Consider the following 27,741-nt stretch of genomic DNA (forward strand, 5'->3'; position numbering starts at 1 on the left):
GACGTTCAGAAATTTTTATTGGGGGATTTATTTTATGTAATACGAAATGAAGAGATTTGTAAGTGATCCATCTATGTAACATCAGCTTGAAGACTTGTGGTTCTGCTACTCCTTCTCTGTTTGTACTTTAAAATTAATTGAAAGCTTCATTGTTTTGTTTAAACTGTGAAAGCTTCCAAGGTCAATGAGTGAGGTAATTGACCTGCCTGTTGTAGGACAAAAATATGTATGTTAAATTGCATAATTAGTTTTAATTACATAATTATGGTGTTTAATGTGGGGGGTCAAAGGTTACTATTACGTTTAGAAGTCATGGCAAGAAACACAAAAATAAGCAACATAGTTTAATTCTGTGTTTCTTTGGGTTTTAAAAAAGAGGTCCACTGTGATCTATCCTTGACCTTGGATATTTGATGATCATAGCAAATAATATATTGCTGTTACACTTTTTGGAATCATAGAGACACCTTTGTAAATGACTAAGTGACTTTACCAAAGACTTCATTTAGGGTTAGAGTACACAAAAGTTAATCAACAGTGGGAACTCAACCGACAGCAATTTAATCTGATTGGGTAAGGTAATTACATGATTACCAGGAGTGTTTATATATGAACAAGGATATTTTTATTGGGAAAAAACCTAATTGCTTTCTTACTGAAAAGGGAAAAAACCAAACAAGTTTGTTGTCACAGGTTAAGAGGACATCCTTCGTTCCTTGAAATAGCTGCTTTTCGTATTTTGGCGACAAAATGAACTCGTAATTCTTTGCAAATTTGCACTGGGATTCTGTTATGAGTTCCTCTGTTTCTAAATTAGAAATAATGCCATCATTAACTTGTTTTGTGTAAGAAGCTCATTGCTTACACATTAGTTGTGTGATAGGCTAAAGATGTCATGATGCTTGTAATTCATTATCTCTTTTACTGTGTGTAAACACTGCTGCTTAAATACTTGGTTGATTTCACCAAGCTGAAGCCTAAAGGTCCATTATACTAATGGGTATTTCTGGGAAGGAAGGCATTATTTGTCTTTCCGTGATGGTAAAAAAAAAAAAAAAAAAAGGCAAAAAGCACTATGTACAAGATAAGTAGATAAAAGATGGTGTTTCTAAATGCTAGAAGAAAAAGTCTCACTTTAGGTTCTCTGAATGGTCCTTTTGAAAATGTTCTTTCAGTCTATTGACAATTAAGGGAATGTGGGGAGATGAATCTTCATTAACAAACATTAACCTCTGTGAATACCTCCCTGAAGTGCAATACCGGCTAGAATCCCATTTGGCTAATAAATAGTGGCTTGCTCCAAAGCTTGTTTAAGTAATGGGCCAGACCTGGCCTTGGCAGTTTGTGTGGTTGTGTTAGACACCAAAAAAAGAAATTAAATATAAGAATAACTTCATATCTTATCAATAACTATTCAATGTTTTCTGCCAATAGAAATGGGATATAATCCTCTAAAGTCTGACTTCTGAGGAATTGAAAAGGTAATGAACTAAATGTAGAAATAAATGACTTTTTGAAATTAACTATATAATTATGGGAAGAAGTTCTGTGATACATTCAATGTTATAAAAATGATTTGTTGTCCCTTTTTCTAATTTTTCCCTAAATAAGTTCTTTAGAAAATCTTACAATTTGAATTGTTTTTCTAAACCAGATGATCCAGTCACTGTTGGAGGCACATAGCCACGGCAAAATCTCATGCTGTACATTGATCACCTGTCCAACCTTTGCCTAGAGTGTGATCCCCAGTTCCTTCAAGAGATCCATCTTTACCTGTCTATAAAGAAGAAGAGGAGGAGGGAGACATCTGGGATATTCAAGTATCAAACTTTAACACCAGAGCAGGTTGAATCTCCATTTATATTTTTCTATATATGTTGCTAGTATTGACTTGAATATTTGACTCAGGATTTTTTCAGTGATTATATAGTATGCTCTGAAGTTTCAACAGCATTAAAGCATTTTTTTTTTCAGACTCCTCAGTTACTGAAACTACACATGCATTTTTTCATAGTTCCATGGTGTGAATTGAATCCAAAGTCATGCTACTCTTAAGGAAGTTAGATGCTACTGAGCATGCCTGACAGTCTGTACCTGTCTTTTGAATGTATGCTGACCACAAAGACAAAGTGGCTTGTTTAAAACTATTCAGTGTACTCTATAGCACAGACAACTAAATCCAAGTCCCTAGCAGGTACACTCATTTTCATTCACTTGCTTCAGGCAAGTTAAACTTGCTTCTTACTCTTCCATTTCCAAGAGGACTTTGATATCCACAAAACAGATAAGGTTTCACTTACTGTCCTAAGGACTGCCCCTTTAGGAGTCTAGCACAGCCCACACACAATCCTGGAATATGTCCAACTTGTTTTTTGAGCAGAATGTGAACCTCTGACCTTCTGGGCCTCCGGCAAGAGTGCTGCCTACTGAGCCACCAATACCCAGGCCATCAATAAGTTTTAAATGCCAGTTGCAGACTTCACAGAGATAATGACTTCAGTGTGTAAAGGTTTTGTTGTGGAGACTGCAGTCTCACATATGGCGTGACAGAGTAAATATGCTAAAACCATAGAGAGCTGTTGCATAACTTGCCTTGATATAACAGTTTTTGTAATATGTTTCAAGGCATGGAATATTATTTAAAGGGACCCTGTTATGTAGGCTTAGGGCCAAAATGAAGCTATTATAAAAAGAATGTTTAGCAAAAACAGAAATATGTCCATGAAATTGTTGGAGTGGGAATTTCAGGGTAAACTTGCTTGGATTTAAACAGTCGCCTGCATGACATTGCACTGTTGTGCTAGGGAATGAGAACCAGCAAATGAAAATACTATTAAGCAAGAATCAGAAACTGAAACTGAGCAGAATTAAGATATTAGAAGTCTGTTACTATTGTTATAACTTCTTAAAAATCTTACCACACCCTGAGACAGATGATAAAAATAAATTCCAACTTAGTAATTCAAAGCAACATTATTGACAAAGGTAAATAGATGTATTTGTATTTTAATATTCTTTTTAACCTGCTTTCAAGTAAGTTCTTGTATTTTATATGTTTATAAAGCTTTGGGGTTTTGGCACATTTCTCTTTTATTGATGTTCTCTATTTAAAATTTAGCATTAAAATCATACAAAAGACATGTTGATGTTTGCAAAATTCACATCGATAAATGTCATTGCACAAAATGTTATTTATAGACTTGGATCAAGAAGGAAAATATAGCCAGAATCAACCTAGAACTTATTTTATGGAAAAGCTGTTAGATAAGTTGCATGAACCTTCTGTGGAGCAAAGGCCAGGAACCCAGGACTCCTTTTCCCAGCTGAGTGCCCAAATCAATAGGCTACAGACTCTTGCTCCCTCTTGTGTTCTTTCTCTGGCCCAATGAATCTTGAATTATTTTCTGTACAATGATACATCTTAAGCACAGGAGTGCTTTAATATATCCCTATCCTTGTCCCATCATTTAGCACAGCCTGTAGCCTATTGATTTTTTCAAAGTCATTGCTTTGAGTCCTACACTGAAGAAGAAATTGAACCTAGGGATTTTGCCTTCTGGGATGCGTAGTTCTACTGCTAGGCTAGGAATGACTGCTATTCATGTACCATTTGAGAAAGAAATAGTACCTGAAGAATTTTGTAGGAAACCCACCTGGTTGGTGTTTATTAGGCTGGCTTAGGCTGGCTTTGAGAAAACCTGTTGGATCAAACTCTTCAGATCATCTATGCAGGGGTGGGCTTCATTTCTAGATCCCAGTCAGGCTTAGACATAAGCTGTACAGTGAGATGTTCAGTCCTGGCCGAGTGAGTAAACTCTGGCTATGCAGATGACCTATCCTACCATCAAAAACTGTATTCTCTTCAGAGAATAGACATCTCCAAGATGAGGTAGGGGCCTTGAGAATCACCGTTTTAGCTGGAGGTGCCTAAATTCTCCTCATGTTCCATTTTGAATTCACATATTTTAGGCCTGTAATTAGTTTATTTTAATTTAACAGCTCTTTTGAATGTAGAACTGACGGATTTAATGAACCTGTTTTTCAAACATAAGTTAACTTTAAAATAATGTGCTATAATTAAACAAGATTGTAGGAAGAGTTTGTGGTTCAAACATGCATTGACAGTTATGAACCATAAACAAACACAGTGCGTTTTGAAGCTCTAAAAAGTGAAATTGCTTTAAATGTGTTAATGCTTTTCAGGAAGTTCTGTAGAGCAGTGTGTATTAGATCTGAACTCAGGAATATTCAACTAATTTAATTGCATTGCAGTTATAAAACAAATGTTTTTCAAAATTTCTGACTTAATTCCTAGGCTTTCGATACGTATGTTTTTATTAAGTCTTGCAGTGCAGGTCCTTATTCATGCAAATGCATTTATCCGCCTCAGTGGAATTCTTCTGGTAAGTCAGTATCTAAGATCAACTAGGATGAGTCTCATTTTCTTTTTGATAGAAGTGCTAATTTTGAAAATAACATGTGTGAATTATTTTTATTCTGAAGAGCTACAGACAGGATAAAATTAGAACTGTGGATTTTCTTGGCAGTTCTTTTATTTTTGTTTCTACCTATTTAAAACACTGGAGGAATAATTCACTTTACACATTCACATTACTTTTCTGGCAGTAGATGTGTCACCTAGTTTGGTATCCAAATGTGAACTACTGCTGCTTTGTAATATGGTAAATTGGGGGTGGTGGAGGTGGGAATAGAAACTTATATTCATGACAGGCTGTTAGTTTTAAAGACAAGTCTTTTTCTGCCTCACTAGTGTCTATTTTCATTGCAGTGGAGCTTTTTATACAGTGAGATAGCACTCAGCAAAAGTAGGAAGGATGCAATCCATAACCTAGTTATTGTCTGAGTAGATTTATGTGCAGTTCATTTGGCAGCATTTAAGTTTCCACACACAAGACTTTCACTGTCTCATTATCTGTCTTTAGAAGGGCTACCATTTGCACGATTTAATGCTGTCTCTCCTTTCACGGTCAGCAGAATTTAAATTGATAAAGATTGTAAGCCAACATCTTATTAATGATTTTGGGACCTACCAATGCAGGGAACTGCTTAACTGCTTAGCACACACAGTGTTGCTCTGATTGCTCTGGAGAAGTAGGTGTTTGTTAGTATGTTAAATGGGGTGCTTAGATACCGGTGTTATGAATTCGGGATAAATAGCTAAAAAAACGCTGTCATAACCTACATAATGACAGAGAAAGATAGAGAGGCCTAAAGGAAAACTGTAATCGGAAAATTGAGTAGGATAGAAGAGGAAACAAACATTTCTACAGAAGGGAAATTTTTTAAAAGCTATGTGTTGATAGATTGGTAAAATTTGGAGGTGAGATTCTGAAGAACGAATAAAGTTTGTATAACTATGGATAAACTATATTACATGATTCTAGCTCATTTGGTGTAATTTGGGAAGCTCTGCATAAGGTAGTCATAATAATTAAAAATTGTGATCAATAAGCATCTTGATGGAGGTATAGTTAAATGTAAGACAACCTATGGAAATTAAAAACAAACTTGTGGTTCAAATCATGTGAAAATTAGTATTTCATTTAGGAACAGCATATTTTCAAGATTACAGATAGGAAGAGTTAAAAGGAATCACAAGGCCTTATCCTCCCAGTTTTAAAAGTTGTCAACTTCATTGTCAGTTAACAACAAAAAAAAAAGTAATATGAATGCTGTTGTGTTTTCCCTTGATCAATTTTAAATGAAAATGTTTCTCATTTTATTGCATATTTTATTTTGAGAGGTTCGTTGATGAGTGATTAGTAGCAATGATTCCCCAGCCTTAAATCACTTCGTATCTTGAACAGAAAAAGATTGCATGGTCTGGTCTCACTGTCTCTTCTTTAGTGTTGCCACAATGGAAAAATGGACTTTTTACAAATGTCTGAATCTTATTTGCATTTGCTCTTAAATACTGAAGCTGGTAGGGGATTTTTCAAGTTAACAGTTTTTGATAGAAATTGTTGCTTTATCAAACCTGAAACCTCTTTCATATCAAGAGTAATTTAAAGAAACTTCCTTTAAGAAGCTTTAATTTCAAATAGCAAATAACTAATTTATTGAAAATGGAACTGCTCAACAAGAAATCTTGAGAAATCTGCATTACAATGCCCAGAGCCTAATAGTTAGGGCATTATCCTTTAAGACATGCGACTTTGGTTCAATTTCCTTTTCTGAATCCAGATGAATAGAGACTTAAACCCAGTTGAATATCTAATGCATCCAAGGCAACTGTCATTACCACTGGACTATTGTCTGTAGTAGGTTGGGTATCTCTGCTTTTGTGGAAATTGTGAAAGGATTTGTCCTAATACTAAAAAGACCTTTCTGAAATCTCCAGAATTCTCATAGGCTAGGAAAGAACCTTTGTGCCTAGCTTTATTCATAACCCCCAGGCTCTGAAGTAATGCCTGCAATAATCATTATTTTATATATTCATACCAGGCAACATTTATTAATCTGGACTCTAAAGCAAATCTCAATCTCAGACTCCATATAAAGCTATCTTTTCATGCCTCTGGTTATTCCTGTCATCTCCTCTCAGGTTTAGTTTTTCCTATATCCATACTTGTAACAGTTCAACCAAATCTGTCTAGAAGTAGTACCTGGGATATAACAGCAATTAGTTTAATGGTATTTTTCAATGTAGTTTTCTATCTCTGTTTTTGCACCTTATACTTTATTATGACAAGGTGAACTCAGTGGTGAACACTGTTGAAGATGCTTCTAGTTGAAATGTGCATCTACTGAGAAAAATAATATTCCAAAACCTGTCGTAAGTAATTTCATTGTGATTGGGACATTGTTTTGGAGTACACAGTCAATGATGGATTCCATGAAACTACAGGAATGAGGATTGTTTTGTGCCCTGTCAGTGTGTAGGTATTCTTCTAAGATTACCAAAAGGGATCGGTTACCTTGGTAATGTGTCCGCCAATATTTATTGTGTCTATTTCTTTACACAGGCTAACAAACATTCATCATGTGGGAATGTTGGTCATGATCAACTTGAGCTGAATTTAAATTGATGACCTAAAGGTTAAAGTCTCTGTATCCCGTTACCTCTCCCTTGGGCTGTTCAATCCCCCTACTACTGGGTTTAACACCATTTTTAGTTTATCAGTGTCTTTGGAGGAAGAGTAGTCTTTAGAATTGTTGATCTGACAAATACCATTAATGTCCTGTTTAAAACAAAAAAAAATCCTGTATGACTTTTTCAGCTTGTCAATACTCGATGAAGAAGGTTCTGAACAAGTATTCAGATGCTGGACTAATAGCTTAACCAGCCTGTTAGATAGCTTTAATCCAGTCATATGGGAACATAATGCAGTGTAGCAGCCCAGTGAAACATGAAACTATGAGAACAGCTGAATAAATTTAAACACGTTTTTGAACATTCTAACCTTTGTCATAAAAATCTGATAATATAGAAGAAAGGCTAATAACACTTTATTTTGGTTTTGTTATTCTGTACAGTAGTTGAGAAGACTTAACATTTCTTGTGGTTGCTGACTTTAAAGACACAGTGACAATTTCTAACGCTACTTTTTGCCCCATATGAAGTCTATTCTTTCTCACTCATTAAGGAATGAATCTGGTTTCTGTTTTATTCAATGCTGTATATACATCTCACCCATAAATATTTAAACTAAGTAAATATAGAATCTTAAACATGGAATATGCTTTCATTCTAAACTGGTGGCTGTGGGGGAAGGTAAAAATATTTTCTTCAGAGACCAGTGGTCCCTTTGGAAGAGAAAAAATAAGTGTTTTGCCTAAAAATTTGATAGACTTGTGCTTGCTGTAGGGCAGCAAGCTTTTTACCAGAATATACCTATATTGTTATATTTATATGTATAAAGTTCACACTGTAAAGGATCTATAGGAAAGGGTTTGCAGATACTCACTTCAAAAACACATGGCTAGTATTCAGCCCCTATATCTGGGGCTAATTTAATTCTTCTCCATTCAAAGTGCCTCAGTCCTGCCTTCAAATGCAGAACAGATTCCTGGTAATTTTCTTTCTTGGAAGTACTGTCATTTTATTCCTAACTGGGAATAGCATGAAATGGAAATACATTTATGACTCTACTTAAAAACAAACACCAAACAAAATAAAAGCAAGGATAATCTGAAAGATAGTTCCATAACAAATTGATGTAGAAAAAAGCAGAAATAGGAAACATATTGAAAAGTACAAAACTGACATTTTCTCCAGGAAGATTTCCTTTAGCAAACTGATTTTTGGAAGCGGCGTAATGTGGCCTACCTAGAGTACTTAATTAATTTTGTCTTTATTGCCAGTCCAAACTGGTAATGCAAATTCATGGTTTAAATTTGATCCATGCAAGTAAAGTTCAATACATGTGTGGTTATGTGCAGGTCTATATCCTATTCTTAAAATACAATTAAGAGTTGTAAAAGTAAGGTTTTATTAAACTGAATACAGTGAATGGTGGGCATTTGTGCTTTACAGTGTTAAGGCTGTGTGACTTTCCTATGTATATTTCTCACTCTTCTTCCATATATATTGTACAGTCTGAAATGCTGAGGGATACTGGAGGTTACATCCTGAGGCACAGTCCTGCTGAGGCTTTCTTGAAGACAAGCTCTTTGTTATGTTTTGGAGTCTGTGATTCAAACTGTAGCTTGCGTAGGTAGCTAATGGATTGGCTCAGCCCCTTTTGTAAAGTCTGGATCCTTTTGTGGGTAATATATCATTGAAACATAAAATAAGCTTTGATTATAAAAGATGTCTTCTATAATCAAAGACAGTTACAAATATAGCACTTCGTGTTTCCAAGGCAAAATCAGACCAAACCTCAAAACAATAATGGAAAGTAGATAATATTTTATTATGCATTACAGAGGCATGATTAACTGATCAGTATCCATCTCCTTTGTTGAATTTGATGGGGTTGCAGTATTAATTTTAAAGGGGAGACAAAAGTCGACCCTTTATCTTAATTGATTTGTATGTGTAGACCAAGTACCTGAACTGGACCAGTGGTAAAGACTGCTTTAGCTAAGTTTAGTATTGCACGTCATTTTTCATTTGTTTTTCTGTCAAATAGAAAAAGAAGATGTGAGAGAACATAAGATTGTTTAATCTCCATTCTTGTCAGAACAGGAGGGTAGAACAGTATTTTCCACCAAATTCAGCGGCTCTTGTTGTCTTTTTCATGCTAAACCTGTGTTCATGGCAATCGGTGCCATAAAACTTTATTGATTTATAAAAGAAAGATTGGTATATGTTAGTTTTGCCCTCTGTAATTAGGCGTAATAAAGAGTTTTTTGGTGTAGAGTTTTTTAGGCAGCTTGGTCTGGAACCACCCTTTCAAATTCTGCTGGTTGAAGTGTTACAGTAATGAATTCTAAATTCAAAGATGATTTCTTAGGAGTGTGGCTTTGTTCTCCTGTGCACCTTGACAAATACAGGGAGAACAAAACCTTTCTTTGGTCTTAGATTAATACTGTAATGAAAATGCAAATACTTGTGTATGTTACCACAGCTCCCATAGAAGCACTGTTCACACATTGGGTTTTTTTTCCCCACTTTGATTATCTGTGCCAGCCCAAAAATTCAGTCAGTATTGGCACAAAGCCCTCAACATGGAAAATTAAGACAGGAGGAAAGTGTCCTGTCATGTCTCCCTGTCCTTTTATTTCCCATCTCTTCAAACTGTCCTCCTGAAATTTTCCACTTCAACTATGTGGTTACTCTAACTACTTCCTTTTACTAAATTTGTTAAGTGAATCTAGACCTTGGAGCTCCAAATACCATTTTCTTATGAACATAAGCTCTTTTCCTCTTTGTGGGCATCTTAACTCTGCTGTGCAGAATGAAGTACAGTCCCTTTGTCTGTAGTTGTAATATACTTCATTAGTTTCCAGAAGACAGTAACTTGCTTTATTCCCATTTTATAAGGATTAATTATACTCAGAAAAAGCGCTCAAATAGCAAACAGAAAAGGAAACCAGATGTTGCAGCTATTTAACCAGTGTTATTTGCAGACAAATATTTAAGCTATGTGATTTAATTTTTTTGTGGAACCTTTGGAAGCTGGCTACTGAGTGAATAAAACATGCAAAGTACATATGAAAATATATTTTACCTGATAGTCTCATTCTTTTACCTAACTATTGCAGGTAGATACTTTGAAAATGCAAATATTTGTGTATGTTACCACAGCTCCTATAGAAGCACCATTCACGCATTGGAGTTTTTCTCCCCGCTTTGATTATCAGTCCTAGCCAACAAATTTGCAAACGTATTTGATTAGAACAGGAACAATCCCCAAGGCATATTGTATATAGAGTCATAATTCATAAATAGGCTTTTGTTGCATAAGGTACTGTTGCACATTTCCAACAGTTTTGGTTTTCTGTGTGTTAATGAAATGGTATAGTGATAAACCTCTGGGCAAATTTATTTTTCTTGTAGATGCAGAATCAAAAGCAATGAATGTTTAGAACAAGCAAATGAATTCATCATCTAAACACAAATATTTAAATGTGTTTCAATGAGAGCAAGCTTTGCTTCTGGAAATGGTGTTTTACAAAATGGATTCTGTGCAATTTCTCTTAGAGCAGTGGCTTGTATAGGCAGTTAAAGGCATATCTGAAAGTTAGCATATAAAACTGTTTATATCTGGTTTAATTAATTTTCTTGTTATTTAGTACCCGCAAGATTTCTAAGACATAGTTCTAAAGTCTAGGATCCTCCTGTTCAAGGCATTATAGGACAAACAGAAATATCAGTTTGTATTTTCCCTTTTATGTGGCAACACTTTTATAATTTCTACATTCTTGACATATCAGAGATCCTGAACTATGGTGTCTCCTCAAATTTGTCATCCAACTGTTTTCTTGAGCACCTAGAGCTCGTCTTCCAGCAACCACTCCTGTCAAAGACAATGTGCCTCATGTCATTAATAGAAATTATCTATATGACAAAGGTTGCAGTATTCCAGTTACTAATGTCTTAGCACTTGTTTGGATATGCCTCATATTCAGCTACCTAATTCAAGGAAGCACCTTATCCTTATTTTGCCAGATTTGCTCTTCTAACATTTTACATCCAGTATTTCAATGTCTCCTTTCTTACAGCCTCTAGTGGCTCTTCATTCTCTTATGTGGTCTTTCTGCTGCGCTTTCCTTTCCCTCTACAACCTTTCCCAGCTGCAATATTCCTTCCAGGCTTTCAGCTTCATTTGATTTATTTTCAAGCCTACCTCCAGCCTATTTTCCCTTCTTTCCTCATTAGCAAGCTGCAGGCTGTTCAAACTCTTTTTCCAAACTTAAAACCCCACTTTCCCAGGTTACGTCATCTATCTCCTGCCTCTTCAGCTTTTTCCTAATGTTCTCCAGTGGCACAGAAGTTTGTAACAGTTGTGTTACAGTAATTTTCACTGTTCTGTTCTGACCTTACAATTTCCTGTTACTTGGTCCATACAAGTGCTCAACCTGATGGACTTTGCACTGAGCAGAGTCAGAGAAAAAGAAAGTATGTAGATTCTGTCATCAGAGATGATAATAATCTGTTCTTCTTTTTATAAAACCATTTCCTGTTTATGGGAACCTATTATTGCTGACAGTTTATTGCGAAGAGGCATCATTCTTAAATGTACATTCATCTTAAGAAGTTTGTGCCCTTTTTTTTACTATATGCAAGAATCGTTTGCTTTATGTAACTATTTCCCTTGTCTAAATGTAACTTGCAGAAAGTGATGATAAATGTTAAATGGTTCTTGTAAAACTGTTAAATTGTCAGTTTCAAAACTTAGTAAAACATTGATGTTTTCATTAGATCACAGCACTGAGGAATGTCCGGCTTTCATCATAACAGAGTTGTTTAGTTCCATGTAAGTCTAAATACTCTGCCCTTGGGAGATATCTTACTGTCACCTACTCCTAAACTGAAAATTATTTGTTCAACTAAAGGTGATTTTTGTTCTAGAAAGGAATCTTTTTTTGGGGTTTTTTTGTTGGTTTTTTTTTTTTTTTTTTTCTTTAACAGACATCTTTGATGTGGGACAGAATCCCTTCAATGTAAAGTAAATCAAAGCCTGAGAGCTATTAAACAGCCCTTTAGGTTAAATATTCTAGTTCTAGATTACCAAAAACTGTTCTTTCCTGCCCTTGTCTCTTTCTCTATTAAACAGATGTGTAGATTTTCAGACAAACAGATCTACTGACTACATAATGAGCTTCTAATCACTAGCACTTTGCTCATGAATAAAAATGTAGTGCTAGGTAAACTTATTTAGAACACAATCAGTATAAATATCTAGAAACGTTTATCATGAATACCAAAGTTACAGCAAAGACAGTAAGTTAATGTCATTCAGCAAAATAGAATCAAAAAGCTGAATTACTTTAACTCATAATGTCAGAAAACCCTTAAAACTGTAGACCACAAATACAGCCTTGATTTAGTTGTGTGTAAATAAGAACTGTTGTCACATTCACCAAGCTTCGTTTAGCTTATGGCTAAACAACAACTTTTTTTTTTTTTTTTTTAATAATGCCAGTTTATCTTTAAGAGGCATACAGATGTAGGGCCAAATCAGATTTTGCTTGAAAGGAATGAAGGAATGCATAAATAATTGCATTAGTACCTAGTTGAAGCATATTGTTTTGAATTCTGTAGGGCATTTTTAAAATAATGATTGAGAATATTAGCACATAAGTTCTTCCAGTAGATACGGTTCTTCAGGATAAAGAAGGACCATGAGGCAAATATCACGGGACTAGAAAAAACTCTGAAAAGAATTAGACACAGAAGGAGATAACAGATCTTAAGGTGGTTTACATTTACTTTCCTAGTCCTTGTACAACCAAGAAATCCCAAAACAAAAAGCCTAGAGAAAGCTCATGGAAGTCTGAGGTGTATTGAATGTCTGAAAACCTTACAGCATGCATCTCTAAACAGAAAAAGAATATGTGCCAGTATTTCTTAATATCTGGGAATATTCTGTCTTACTATGGAAGAGCAAGAGTTGGTATCTTACCCAAGTCATTCCTGTCAGCTGACAGCAAGGTACTACACAGCACTAACTAAACATTCATGTCCTCCTCAGCTCCACTGAAATAAAAAGCTTCCAGGCCCTGTCTACTAAATCTGGCCTCTTGAATACATTTCTGGTATGTCATACATGACATTACATCTAGCTTTGAATCTGTATGGTATCTCCTGTCTCCAGATCTGCTCCCTTGTGGCAGTCCAGTCTAGTTAAGAATGCCACATGTACGATATGCCTGTTATAATCCTAGCCTCATAGTCTGCACAGAGGAATTTCTTAAATATGTGCCCTTTACTTATAAAACACATGTGAAAATCATAGATAGGTGGAGAAAAATGTTTCTGTGCTGTTCCTTTCTTTGCTTTCATTGGCATGTTTCAGAGTCATTTGGTCTCTGAGTTTTTCCAATGGTATGGTCCTCTTTTATTCTTCCGACTTCTTATTCTGGTATAGGTATGTCCACTTAACTAGGGAACATTTATCTTTTTAGAAACAGCCTGTAACACTTAGTCTGCTTCTCTTCTTCCCTCAAAGTTTTTTTCATTTCTGACACTGTAAGTTCTTCATTGCTTAGCCTTTGTTTTTAAAATGAGAAATAATTCTATTGACAACACATGCTCTCCTCCTGAAATAGGGCTCTGCCATCATTGGTAGCCTTTTGATGCAGCATCAGACACCTAAACATTAGGCGTCTCTTCCTGATATTAGAAAAATGCCAATTAAAGAGATGGTGATGAGGAAGACCTAATTAATAGAAGTCTCAACAAGGAACTGAGACGGATTATAGATTTAACTTTCTGCCTTCTCCCCTGTTCAGATTGTAGACATAGATATATAACTCAAATTGTTACAAGGTGTAAAGTGATCTACAGAGCAAGTTGTCTGTCTAGGCTAAGAATATCTGTAGATTTGACAGCCACAACATATCATAATATTCTAATTCTGGGCAGAGTTGAAGAGCATTCTTACTTGCCTAGTTAACTGAGCTGCTATGAAACCACTCTTCATGTCTTTTAACATGAAATACAGGGAAAAATCCTACTTAAAGAATTTTTACCATGGTCTTGATCAGTTATTTGCTACGGTGCCACAGAGATGAGAACATAGAAAAAAAAAAAAAAGATGCCTACTTTATCTCAAGTTCAAAATACTGATCAGATAATTAACAAGTAACTTGTTTTTTTCTTTGTATATGATGCATTTATAAAATGGAGGAGAAGCAGGAGAAAAATAATTAAAAATACTAAAATGTGTATGACATCTATTTCTGTTAGTAGTATGGACTTTGCTTACAAAAATAGCAGATCTCAGATGATTATGTGCGACACTGTTTTTTATAAAAAATGTCTACTCAGCCCACTTATGGACCAGGAGGTCACTGCATTGTATACTGTATTAATATATATATATTTATATTTATGATCCTGATAGTGTAAAAGAATGGTTTTGAATATGTAAATAAAATTGTATGGGTACTAAGCAGGGATGATTTATATTTGTGTGTGTGTGTATACACACATGTTCATTTTCCGTATACCTACCTATTAAGCAAGCTTAGACAACACTATGCAAAGAGCTGTCTAAACTTGTGTCTAGGTTCCAATCCTGTTTACAGCCTCTGGGCACTATTGTAATGTAAATAATAAATAGGGGAAAAAAAGGTCTCCGCTAGAATTACTCATTTAGCAGCATTTTCCACAGTGATTTAGTAATCTAGTAAATTTATTTCCATAATGGACAGCACCAGACAGGAAACAGCTGTCGTGTCTGCTATCAGTTTGACAACTGTTGGTTTACTGAATCATGGTTTCTAGAATCCTAATCTAAAGCTTTCCTTATAGTGATCTGTGTGGGATATTCAGATTTCCTAGTGTTTAATTTCTTTTTTTCCTAGCTGGTGTTGACTGTATTTATTTATCTATATCTCTTTCTTTTTCTGTTTTTGCTTTCTTTTATTTATGCAAGTCAGAATGTCAGCACCTCCCCTTATCCTTGTTTTGAGATATTTACTTTTCCTACAGAGAACTTAGAGACAATTTTCTGCATATACACCCATATAGGAATTTCTCTGATCACTGAAGCCTTGCATCTTCTAGATAAGATTTTACTCGTTATTACATGACTATAGAATCAAGGTTTCAGTGGTAGCTACGATCTGAATTTGATAATAATGTCTAAGGAGTATGAAAAGATGTATAAATTAATAATACTTATATACATTTATGTGAAGAGCAAAGCAACCTGCCGTTCTTCCAAGCAATTATTTCTCTGGGGCGCTTGGGTTCTTTAAGAGGAAAGTCATGGAGGCATTTTCTACATACCACTATTATAGTAATATCAGGTTCTGAAGATACTAGAAAAGGCTGACATATTGGTAAGTAGATTGGTCATATTTGTAGTAAAACTTACCAATACTACATATTTACATATGCTGTAGGTCTACCAATTGCAAGTACATAAAAATTATTTCTTTTTCAGTACCTGTTTTATATTGTGTGGTTTTTAACAATATTTTCAGAAATCAGTATTTATTCAATACAGATTATGCAGAACTGTTTTGTCAATCAGACCTAAGCCTTCTAACTTGCATATCTTAAATATCAGTAGTTAGTAAAAAATTAATTCCACTGATACTCAAAAGAGGGTCTATTTTGTATGATGTTGTCCTCGATTGTATATAAGGTTTTGCATGAGCCTGTAACAATCCAGTGATTGCATATCTTTTAATTAAAAAAATAAATGGAAGTTTAAAGGGCTCCTTAGAGTAACTGTTTCATCAATCAAGACTCTATCAGCAATGAAAAACTTGATGCATAATTATTACTTAATATGTAAAAACGTAATTGATACAGAACATCCATGCTTGAAATGCATTTATTTGTGTTTAATATTGTTTATATTTAGCCTACGTGTATTTGAAGATTTGGGAGTAAAGAAGAGTATAGTAATTGTTTTTCTTTTCAACTAAAAAAAAAATTATAAATTGAAGTTGGCTGAGGCTGCCATATTACTTAGTTACACTTAGTTAATTATTAAATCCTTTCACAACATGACTTATACTGGTTAAAAACATTGTACATAATCTCTAAAGAAGAGTATTTGACACCTTTGAATTTGCACTAAACAAGGAATGAATAATTGAAGCAATGCCAATCACAAAGCCATCTAAATCCCTCCCTGCTTTTGTGTCATTCACAAGAAAAGCACTTGTTGCCTGTTTCCAATTTATATTCTGTATTTCTGCTCTATACCCTCATTTTGGAAACAGAAGATCTGGAAATACCTAATGGCAAATCTTAAATTTCTTGAAGCTAACAAAACAATTTTTAGTTCATCATAAATCAATTAGTAATGATTAATATTATTTACGTACTGTGAAACTAACTGTTAAGAGAGTATCTAAATGATAGAATACAGGAAATTAACTGGTACATGGATTGCATTCTTTCTTTCTGGGTAAAAGTGCATAGCATAAGTATCAAAGCTCAGTCATGTATGACTTCCAATAAGCATGCTGTCAAATACAGTAATAGCTCTGCTATGCTATGTAAATCCAAGCTGCTGAACAGTTAGCAAACAGTTAGCTAAATTACATTCTTTTGAAAGCTTTTAACTTAGCACTACCACAGGATACATAGTTAATAACAAAAACAGCTGCGCAGACATTCTTGGATGCCATAATTAAACTGATAAATCTGCAGTGACATATCTGTGATGAAGGGATCTGCCATTGGTGGATTTTTTTTTTTCTTTAATGATCATATGTATATCTGTAGCATTTTGCTGAAGAATGGAGCTCCATGCTTAAAAGCCACTTGGCATTTTTCTGTGAAAGTATGAAAGAACTATATTTTGGTTTAGTAGTTTGTTAGCAAAATACTTTCAAACAGAAAAATTGCTAGTTTTCCCTACCTTTTTGGAAAACGGAATAGTTTTACAGCAGATTCTGTGACCAGTGTTAGTTTTATCATCACTGATCCGTTCACTTGCAGCACATACACAAGCATAGAAACTTTTCAGAAAAAAATTTACTGCTGTGTATGACCTACTAAATCATTGTCAGAAAACCCACTGAATTCTTAGTATTACAGCTTCCATAGGAGTGTGATATCTTTTAGTTTTATAATTCAACTTTCATTTAAATGGATATAAAAGTCTCTGAAGGAAGAACAGGTCCAGTATTAAATACTTCTTGCTTTCCAGATCATTTTCAGATATCAGCTATATTTCCCGGTCCCTATGCAATGGAGAATGAATGAATGGATGCAAACTACACACTGTTTCCCCTCCTCTTGCTAATGTGTGTCAGTTTGTCTGGTTTTAGGTTTGGAAATTTGGGGGGGGGGGCAGGGAGGGTTGTGTGCAGTGTATGCAAGTTTCAATTCCTACCGAACACTCCCCAGGCACTTTCCTTTAGAAGTATTGAACTGCTGCCTGCGAATCAGAGGGTCAAGTTCATATCTTGTGTCCTGGAATCTGTCCAGCTTCCTAACAGAGACTCATAAATTCAAGAAGTCTGTTCTGATTTTAAGACCAGTTGGGAATTGCAGTAGCAAATGAGAGCTTGGACCAATTCATGGGGAAATAAGGTATGCAAAAACAAATACAAATTAATTTGAGATTAGCTTAGTTACTGCTTACCAAAAGCCAATGGAGAAGTTCATTACTTATTTAGGACTGTCCACAGTGATGCTGAATTTTCCACAGTGAGGATGGACTGCTTTTGCTAATGGGTTCAACCAATGTTAATATCTGGCTATATTTTTTTCTTAGGAGTTTCTCCTGTTGCGAAGATAATTAGAAATTAATTGTACTAACAACTGTAGTAAATCACTATAGAAACGTTAACAAAACTTTACTTTAGGAGGTGTTTAGATCATGGACCATATGGATTTGTTTTTTTCCTATTTGATGTATAAATCGGATGGATAGAGATGGACTTTCATTTTAACACTCCCCTGTTCTTTAATGATAAATCAGTGTTGCTTTTGGAGAGGTTTTTTGAGCACTGCATTTTGAGAGAGAATTCCTTTCAGTCCATGTATTGTTTATGTTCCCTATTGTCATGGATCAGTGTGGTCCATATTTGACAAATCTGCTTCACTGGTGGTCATTACAAACTATTTTCACTTTGCTTGTTATGATATGTAACAAATTAAGAAAGTAAATGCCTTGGGTTAGATAGAAATCTGTAATAAGTCATTATACATGCATAAATTCTATGATCATGGTTCAGAAAGCCTGTGGAAATTTGGGCTGAAGTATTTTGGAAAATTTGCTGAGCTCTTTTCTTCTTCCAGATTAGTGGTTTCTCTCAGAGTGCAGGTTAACTTTTAAATTTTTTTTCCAGTCCTATGGAAAACTACTGATGCATTTCAAAATTCATTTTGCATGAAAGCAAAGCTTTTATGAATTATTTCTTTAAAAAGATAACCTACAGCTAAGATATGTGATTGCAAATACAATAGTTTCATTCTTATTTCCAAAAACATTCACCCATACAAAAGATGGCATCGTGCCAGTTTCAGGAACTCTAATGTGACTTGCAAATCACAGCCTCCGGGGGAGCAGGAATGCAGAACTCCTAATCCTGGCCCAGAGTTGCTGGGAGCCAAGGCAGTACCCTGCTCCAAGGTGTCACACTTTGGCCACTTCTCCGCACGGCAGGACCGGTCACGTCCCTGTGCACTGGGTCAGCTACGCAAGTGACAGCTCCATCTCGCTTTTTAAGTATAATCAGCACTGCTGCAAGAATAGAATTTGTTCCGGCTGTCACGGTCAGGAAAACCAGGACAGTTGCTGCAACTGGCTTTTGCCCATGGAGCTGAAGCAGGAAAATACAGGTTCCGTTTCCCCTGCTAGGAACCCCTTTGTGTGAGGCAGGTCTGTACGGCATGCTGTTCTTATTGGGACCGCAGCAGCCCCTGGGTCAAGTATCCCACGTGAATGTCAGGAAAATAACACCACTGAAATGATGGAAAGCAAATCATCTGGTTTGCCTGGACTTCTAAGAGATTGCTTTGTAAGCAGTGTGACATCTTGCTCTGGGTGTTAAAATACTTGTGACATTCTGTAAGTGAAGAGTTATATGGGGTAACACCACGACTGAAATCTTGTATCTAAGCACTGCCCCCTGACTGCATATATAAGTGCCTCTGTGTGTGTATGTGGCTTGCAAACTCTTGTAGAAAAGCGGCTGGGCACACAGATAAGAGAGAGGACTGCTTCCTTTTTTTAGGGTTCAGTACATGTTACTAGTTTGGGCTTTGGTGTCTTAACAGTATCTAAAAATTATCTTTATATGAGGATAATTAGGAACATTTTTGTTGAAAAACCTAAATTTAATTCCAAAAAACTGTTTTGAAGGATGCAATACTGTGTGCAAATTCAGGTCAGCTTTGGTGAACAGATGTGCACTTTCTTTTAACAAATGTTTTAGAAAAGTTTTAAACATTTGTTTGTTCTATATAGAAAGCAAATTAGGATTAATTCATAGGCAAGCACAGCAGGTTTTCTGCCACAATGTACAACCTTATGTGCACAAAACAGCATCTACTTTTGTACTATTTCTTTTATAATATGTCTAATTTTACTGCATGTTTGTATTAATTTACATACATTTCATATACATATGGTCTGTCATTTAATTCTTCGCTGCGTCATTACACAAGAATGCCAAAGCTGATTCTAATTGTTCAGCAAACTAAAGGAATTTAGGGAGGTTGCCCAGAAATTCAACGTTACTTAAATAAAATACACATGTATTTTAAACCTTTTAACAGACACGTTCTGTGCCATATCCCCTTTACTAATATTAAAATAAGACTTATCAGCACAAGCTGCATAAGGTTGTGCTGCTGGAGCCAAATCCTGGGATCAGCATCCAGGCCACGAGCCTGCAATCAGTTACACTTATGTTGAACTTCATGCACATTTGTCATTCTTTTGAAATCAGCAGGATTATTCACCTCCATAAGACAAGTATGTGTGGAACTGATTCCATGAGCAGACCCTCCGTTTTTATTGGCTTTGTTAAGAATCTGAGAGCAGGAAGAGGAAAATCTGCAATAGTTCCACAAAATTTGGGGATCATATTGGAGACAAAATTTTGGTACTTGGGCTGCTGGTAGTCACTGAGGGAGGAAAGGATCGTGCAGGCAACATGCATGGTCGGTGGCAGAAGGCGTGTTCTGGGGGATAAAAGAGATTATGGAGAACAAGAGAGAGCAGAAAGTTATTCCATCGGTTCCCTAGCTGAGCTGAACCTTTTGAGGTCCTGTGAAAAATCACAAGCACATCATGAAATGGTAGGAATGGTAGAAAAACAGTAGAATAAGTGTAGAAGGAAAGATTAGAAGGTTTTTTTGGTTTTTAAGTTCTTAACATCTGGATCTACTAAGTATTTTGATGCCAGAGTTTCCCAAGCTGTTTAGTTGAACCTGCAGGATATTTTTTGGCTCATCCTAAATGGTAATGTTAATATCATCTAGAAAACATTTTGTCTTCCCTAGACACTGCTTTTATGCATCATTCCTGGAAGTGCTGTATGCAGTTTGCAGTGTCATGTGCAGTAGTTGTAGAAATTTTTGCTATCAGTGCCAGTATTTAGCAACAGAATTTTATATGTATGCACCAGTATATTAATGATCTTATTTCCTTTGGTTCTTAAGGAATTTTTATTTGCAAAGTTGGTAATGAATTTTTTAATAATAACATTCATGCCTGCCCTCCACTGCCCAGATAAAAGACCAGTAACAGCTATGAAGAGATTAAGACAGGCTAAATGAAATCTTGTTACATTAGATGAACATAACTGCTGCAGGTAATTAACACCTTTCATTTTGAAGAATGATTTCAAGCACTTGAGGGAATTTGGAATGGTATTCTATTTTTTATTCCAACTAGTAATGTAGAAAGGAAATGAAATAAGACTAATTTTATTTTCCGTTTTTGCTGTCTCTCTTCTCTCTCTGTTCTTTCTCTTGTTGAAAAACTATTGTCATTTATGTCATTAAAGCACAGAATTATTGCCCCCAGACTTTCAGTGAACCACAGCTGTTGACCTTTTTTGTCAAAAGCTTTGAATACAAAGCTACATTGGGAACATTTGTAGCCTGTGGACCATGACAGTACTGTAGACATCTCTCCTGTCCTGACAGAAGAGAGTGCCAGAGGGTGTGCTCACATAGTAACTGCATTATTTTCTGGCAATTGTAGTAAAGATTTCCTTGCTTTTGGTTTTTCTGCCTTCTCTCAAGTGTACAGTCATCCTTCAAACCTATTATACCACCTTCTGAATACTATGGCTTTGTCCCTTAGGCTACATAATCTATTGTTTAAGATGTTTACCAGTGCTGTACAGATATTAAATTAAGCATTGCAGCTTAACATGGAATGTGTGGATACTTGAAGCTGGATTTAAAAGACATGTTGATTTCCTTGCTATGTAATAGTATATTACATTAGATGGGAAAGAAAGTTAAAAATTAATCTTTTCTCATATAGGAAGTGCTAATTTTCAGTGAAGACTTATGAATATTAAAATAAATACTGAATACTAAGCATGTGAAAAACTCAAGATGTCTTTGCTTCAAATATGCCATAAACTCTTTTATTTTTCCGGGTGATTAAATTAAGCACTTTTCAGTAGTGCACACCAGCTGCTGCATCTGTAAGTAAACCAAGTACTTTCCCACAGTACATGCTGTATATTTCATTCTTATAGCATTTTTTTTTTGACATGTAATCTTTATTCTTCTGCATATGAAGTCAAAATTCAGAGGATAAGTTAAAATGAAAGACAAAATATGGTATGTTCCACAATTTCTATGAATTTAAAGAGCCATATTTTTATTGACAAATACCAGAACATGTAAAGCTCTATTTCTAAATACATAGTCTACATGTAGTATGAAGTCTCAAGTTTGGACTTATATATTTTTTCTCAGTACAGCTGACATTTCCCCAGACTTTCTTTTGTGAATGTATGAGGAAAGCAGAAAGGGTAGTGGAAGGCAATTCTGCTTTTTTTCTTAGGTTGATTTTCTCTGTGAAACTTGATCTGTCTTAGTTACATTTATGAGATTTTGGGAACAGAGAAGGAGCAATGTGATGTGAATGCAAAAATCATACATTTTCAATACAATTCATTAGATTACACTGTAACTTATATATATAAAAAAAAAAAAAAACAAAACCAAAACAAAACCAAAAACCAAATCCTTTCACAACTGTACTTTCTAAGCATTAACATAATTGTAAGCATACACTTACTCTGAATATTCTTTTCCCTTAGAGAATAAACAGGTACTTTTTTTTTTTTTTTTTTTTGTATCCACAGTCAAGTCCACTTAGAGGTGCAAGGAACAGAAATTCTACTTGCAATTGAACTGGTATTTTGAAATTATCTGGCAGAAGAGGGGCTGCCTTTCAGAAGACTGTTTTCTATACACTTCCCCCTCCTGTCTGCCCTTTCTATGTACTTCTTTCAGGACAATATACTTCTTTCAGCTGAACCATGAAGTTTTTGAGCATCCTGAAACCCAAAATTGGGATTAATGCTTGAAATGTATGAACCTATTGCAAAAACCAACCTGTGAGCTAAATGTGACCCACAGAAGTCTGGCTTCTGATCACTCCAGATCCCAGGAATCAACATTAGGCACATAGGGGCCACAGTGATTAAACAGAAATGCTGTTTGCCTCCTCTGCTTTAGGTAAAACTAAAGAACTATAGTAATGTCCAAAAGACCATACAGCAAAAAGAATAAAAACTAGCAGCAGGCATTGATGACATAGTTTAAGACCATTTCACCCAATAACCCCTTCTTCTAAATTAGCAGCAATATTACTGGGAGACCTTAGTGTTGAAATGTCTACAGCTATTTATAATTTGAATATCTGTTTTCAAATTATACTGTTATATTTTATACAAGAGTTGTTAGTATTATATGCAATATATATTTTTTTCCTTTTTTGCATGCCTGTGTACTTTGTAGTCTGCAGTGAATTAGCAATGTTATAAAAGGCATTCTGTGTTGTCATTTTTTACTGCTGTCATTACTGGTAGGCCTGTATCTCACCATAAAAGGCTGCCTGCTAGTTGCTGAATGCTCCACATGCAGACCGGAATGCTCCATAACTGCAGGCAGAAAGTTTAGACACCTTGCTGCACAAATACTGCCTCCATTCATATTTTTGGGACTCTGAAAATTTTCTTTAGTAGTAATACATATGATTGTTCAGCTGCCTGGAAAAAGCATCCCAACAAATCGTGTAGTAGTTAAGAAGGCAAATGGCATCAAATTACTTAAGGGTGTGTGATAGGAAGTGAATCTCTTTGGCTGAGGATGCACTTCAAAGCACAGGAATGAGTGATGGTTCTTCAGTGCTGAAGTGTGATGGAAAAAGTGAGTAGGAGAATTACGGTAATGGCTCCTTACACTAATTCTGAACAAAGCACTTAAGTTGAGTCAGATTTATGGTGGTGTTTGAGTAGAACAACTACATTGTTTCTACTCAAATCCATCTTGTTTTCCTAATTTAATACACTGTTAGACAAAAGAGATCTACAAAAATTTTCCTTTCAGTAGTTGACATAGTATATCTATTTTATTTTCATTGTAATTGTAAGGAGAGCAGCACAAAAGCCCTATCGAAGGAATAAAGTGCTGATTTTATACGTGAATCTATCTCTAAATTCTCTGTAATAGGCTAGGAAACAAAGGGAATGTGTTCTTTGTTGTCATTATGGTGATCCTATCATCTTTTGTTTTAGCAAATCAAAACTATAAAGCAATTATAATATATAAAAAGCTGAAATGAGAATTTGTTATTGGAGAGCACGGCAGTGGAGGTAAGTATAGATTTAGGAAAAGGTTAAAATAATGCAAAAGGAAACACACCAAGAGCTGAAAACTGTAATTCATAGCAACTAGGATCCAGTGAGGGGAGGCCAAATCCAGCAAGGTGCTGGTTCAGCAGTTCTGGTCTGTCAGTAACAAATCTTTCATCTTGGTATTTTTTGAAAATATTGGTTAGGTAGTTAATTTTAATCTCCAGTAAAACAAAAACTTAGATTAATAAATTCCTATCTGCTCACTTAGGGGTTTTGAAAACAAAAGGTTTATGGTGGTCTATTCTTACTATAAACTTTTTTTGGGTTTTGATTTTTTTCACCAAAAAAAACCCAATCAACCCACTTTTTTACAACTGTTATTTCACTTGAAGTTTTGATAATTTGGAAGAGACAAGTGTCTTCCTGAGCTAAACTGTAAGGGAGATTATATGCAGGGATTCTTACATCAGCATCTATTACCAGAGGCTGCTTTCTCCGACTGTGCCTTACTTGGCATCTTTATATAAAGAATGTTTCCTCCAACTCTTCTGACAGATTTTTAAAAAGTAATTCTGTCTGAAAAAGTATGTCAAACCTTCCTCCTGTCTGAGATTCTTCCCCATGTTTCCCTCCTATGTCACAATTTTCTTCTATTTTTCAAAAATAAAATATATTTTTAAATAAATATCAATCATCTCCTAATTGCTCACAACTGCCCCTTGTTTCCTCAGATTGCTTTCTGTGATCCAGAAGTTCTTGCAAGACACCTCAGTGGAGGCTAGCACCACTGAGTATGGCAATGTCTTGGGGACAAACACCGAAGTCCAAGAATACCAGTCAGAAAAAAGGCTGAATTACTGAGTCCTGCAAAGTTGGGGTTTCCTATGCAGTATGGCATATGGCAGACATGGGAGAATTTGCAGAAATGGTATGGGGAGAATAGGAAAAGGTGTGAGAAAAAGAGGAATCCAGAGTTTAAAGTTTCTATGAATGCACGAGACGGGAGATTTCAACCCCCGCTCTTGTTACTGAAGTGCATTCAGACTGATCTTTGATGTGCATTTCATCTCCCAGATCTTTTCAAGGTGAAGTTTATCACCTGATTAAGTAGATTTTCTGAGGAAAGAGATCTCTGTGTCCAGACATAACCAAAATGGCTTATTGCTATTATTAGAATTTGTGGGGGAATAAAGATTACAGCATTGGTTTTGAAACATGAGGTTAAATTTTTGAGGGCATATGTGGGAAGTTAAGCACTGAGGAATATCCCAACTCTGATGTGCCACCCCATCTTGAACTCACTGCTCAAAAAATTATCTCCTTTGTGTCCCAAAATTTAGCTTATCACAGAATTACTATGTTGTATTATTTTGCTATGCTTCTGATATTAGTACAGTAACAAGGCAAAAGAATTTTTTTAGAATGAAATTAGAAGCGGCTGTATAGTTCAAGACAGTGGATGATCCTTAAGGGAAAATGGTAATAATAAAAATAAGAAAATAGGTCTCTCTGGAAGAAATAAGAAATAAGTAGGAACTTATTGGCAGTGTTTCTCCCCATGTGATATTCTTGGAAAACAAAAAACAATAATGAAACCCAATTAATTATTTGTCATGTCATAAACTAGATTAATAGGCTGCAATGTTTTTAAATTCTTGACATAATTGAAATCAGTATCTATATGAATTTCTAAAATAAAATACAAGGATGACAGATTCATAATATGAGCAAAAGAACCTTTTTGAGCACATTAGATGCAAAAACATTGGAAACTATTCATCTGATTTAATTGTAATCTTTTGCCAAAAACATTAATGCAATAACTTTGAAGAGTAATTGGTATAAAGAATATCCTCAAAGAGGAGCATTTCCACATGCTTAGGCTTTATTTTGGCCTCATTAAACTTTATTCTGAGTTGAATATTTCCTGTCTATAGCATAAGGATTATTCTTGTTCTGCAAACATCTTAACTTTTCAGTTTTATCACATTATGCTCTCTGATGCCTTTTCCAGATGCAGATCAGTTAATGACAATCAAAGACGATTTTTAAGCCCTATAATCTTTTCAGGTCTGCCTTTCTCCTTTGTTTAATCAGGCAGGTTGGAAGCTCATTCTGGTCAGCCTGTTCATTAGGTGAAGTGGGCAAATTTATTAAGCATTAATTACTTTCAGGCTGCATAGGAACCAATATGTACAGTACAAATAAAGTTCAACACAGCCAGGAATTAAGTATTAAAGAATGATAAGAATGGAAGAAGCCTTGGGCAGGCATATCTTCTACCTTACTTTCAGTTCCAAGTGTAAAACTTTGACTGAAGAATGCACATAAGAAAACTCTGTTAGTTTATCATGATATTCATTTCTGTATGATCCCATCTTACATTCTGTGTCTGCAACTTTGAATCGATACTTTTTTTGAGTTTGGAATTAGCTATATGTACATCACAGTGAATCCCTGTTCATTAGCTAGTCTAATTGGATAATATCAAGGATTGTTGTTTTTATTAATTTGTATCAATCAAATAAACTGATGCTATTGTCTATGAACTGGATTTATTTTTTCATGAGTTCAAGATCAACCAGATCCTTAGAAGTCAAGATCTTGTCACAAAACGGAAGATATATTCAAAAGAAAGTCTGGACTTATTATCTCTCTCTCTTCCCACCCTCTCTGTCTCCCCCTCTCCCCCAACATCCTCATTTCCCCACCCCCATTATCTCAGGAACTTTGCTTCTCACCATAAATTTGTCTGATACTGACATTTTCAAGATAGTAAGTCTAGACTCTTGGAAACTCTGGAGACTAATGAAAAAGTCATTGAGGTGGTTCTTAAGTGTCTTGGGCAGCATTCCCAGGGCACCTTTGACAATCAGTGTTACTTTAATATTTCCTCTCCCCATTTAGAGGTCTTCTCCATTAACTTCTGCCTGAAGCTAGCCCTATGGACAAGCAAATGTTTATGGTAAGGATTTGGTGGGTGTTTGATCCAGTAGAATGTTTCATTAACTTCTCATAGCCTTTCTAGTCACAAGAAGTCTTTTAAGGATCTTTGCTTTTGCCATTTTTTGTGAACTGAAGGTTCCCACTTCTGTCGAGATAATACTGGCCACATAAAGCTTGGTGAAGGACATTGGCTATTTGTTTTTGCCTAGTATTAAGCAGTCACTAGCAGCAGATATCATATGCTCTCTGAACGTGCAGTATGACTTCTGCTGTGAAAGCAACTTTGCCAGACAGATATTTAGCAGAGTTCTCTTTGGTTTTTAGTTTACTTGCTTACTTACAGCTTGTAAAGGGATGACAAATGCCGAAGGAAGAGAATCACACTTCAGAAGAGACCTATTTTGCTGAAACAGAAGCCCAGGGAGTACTAGGGGTTGGGCTGCTAGTGGACACCCACAGACCTCTGTGGAAGCTCATTAGAAGTATCTCCCTCGTTACTGTCTTTTATCACTTCCTGCTAATGAGTCTGGAAGAGGTAGAGCTTTGAGGGATGTCATATGTTTTTTTAAAAGGAAAGTTTTGTCTGAGAGTTAGTGGTTTTGTAAGTTATGGCAGAGGTTCTGAAAGCCTTGAGTAAGTTCCCCTTTTTCACAAATATTCTAATGATTAGTGACGAAGCAGTGTATAAAGATGAAGATCCCAAGAAGGAAATTCTGCCAGATGCCAGGTGTTTTTTGCAAACTAAAGAGTGAATGTGCTTTTTGGGACTCAAAGAAATACTGCACACCATGGCATTATTCTTGGTGTGGCAAATGTCATACTTCCATTACTGAACTTGATTATATAAATAAGAATTAGTATAACATTGAATATTTATATCCATCCTGAAAACCTCTAATTCCCAATGACTAC

At 35.4% G+C, this 27,741-nt stretch overlaps 1 protein-coding gene across 5 annotated transcripts in view; it reads left to right on the forward strand.

The window, feature by feature from the left end:
* The window catches only part of ERC2 (ELKS/RAB6-interacting/CAST family member 2), a 585,639-nt gene that overhangs the window by 522,160 nt on the left and 35,738 nt on the right, over positions 1-27,741 (forward strand). For all 5 annotated transcript variants that reach the window (XM_074914417.1, XM_074914419.1, XM_074914418.1 and 2 more), the window contains one exon: positions 1,655-1,845. The gene's annotated coding sequence lies outside the window, so the exon portion shown is untranslated. The remainder of the gene's footprint in view (positions 1-1,654; positions 1,846-27,741) is intronic.

This window comes from Athene noctua, chromosome 10 (assembly GCF_965140245.1).
Source record: "Athene noctua chromosome 10, bAthNoc1.hap1.1, whole genome shotgun sequence".
NCBI classification, from domain to species: domain Eukaryota; kingdom Metazoa; phylum Chordata; class Aves; order Strigiformes; family Strigidae; genus Athene; species Athene noctua.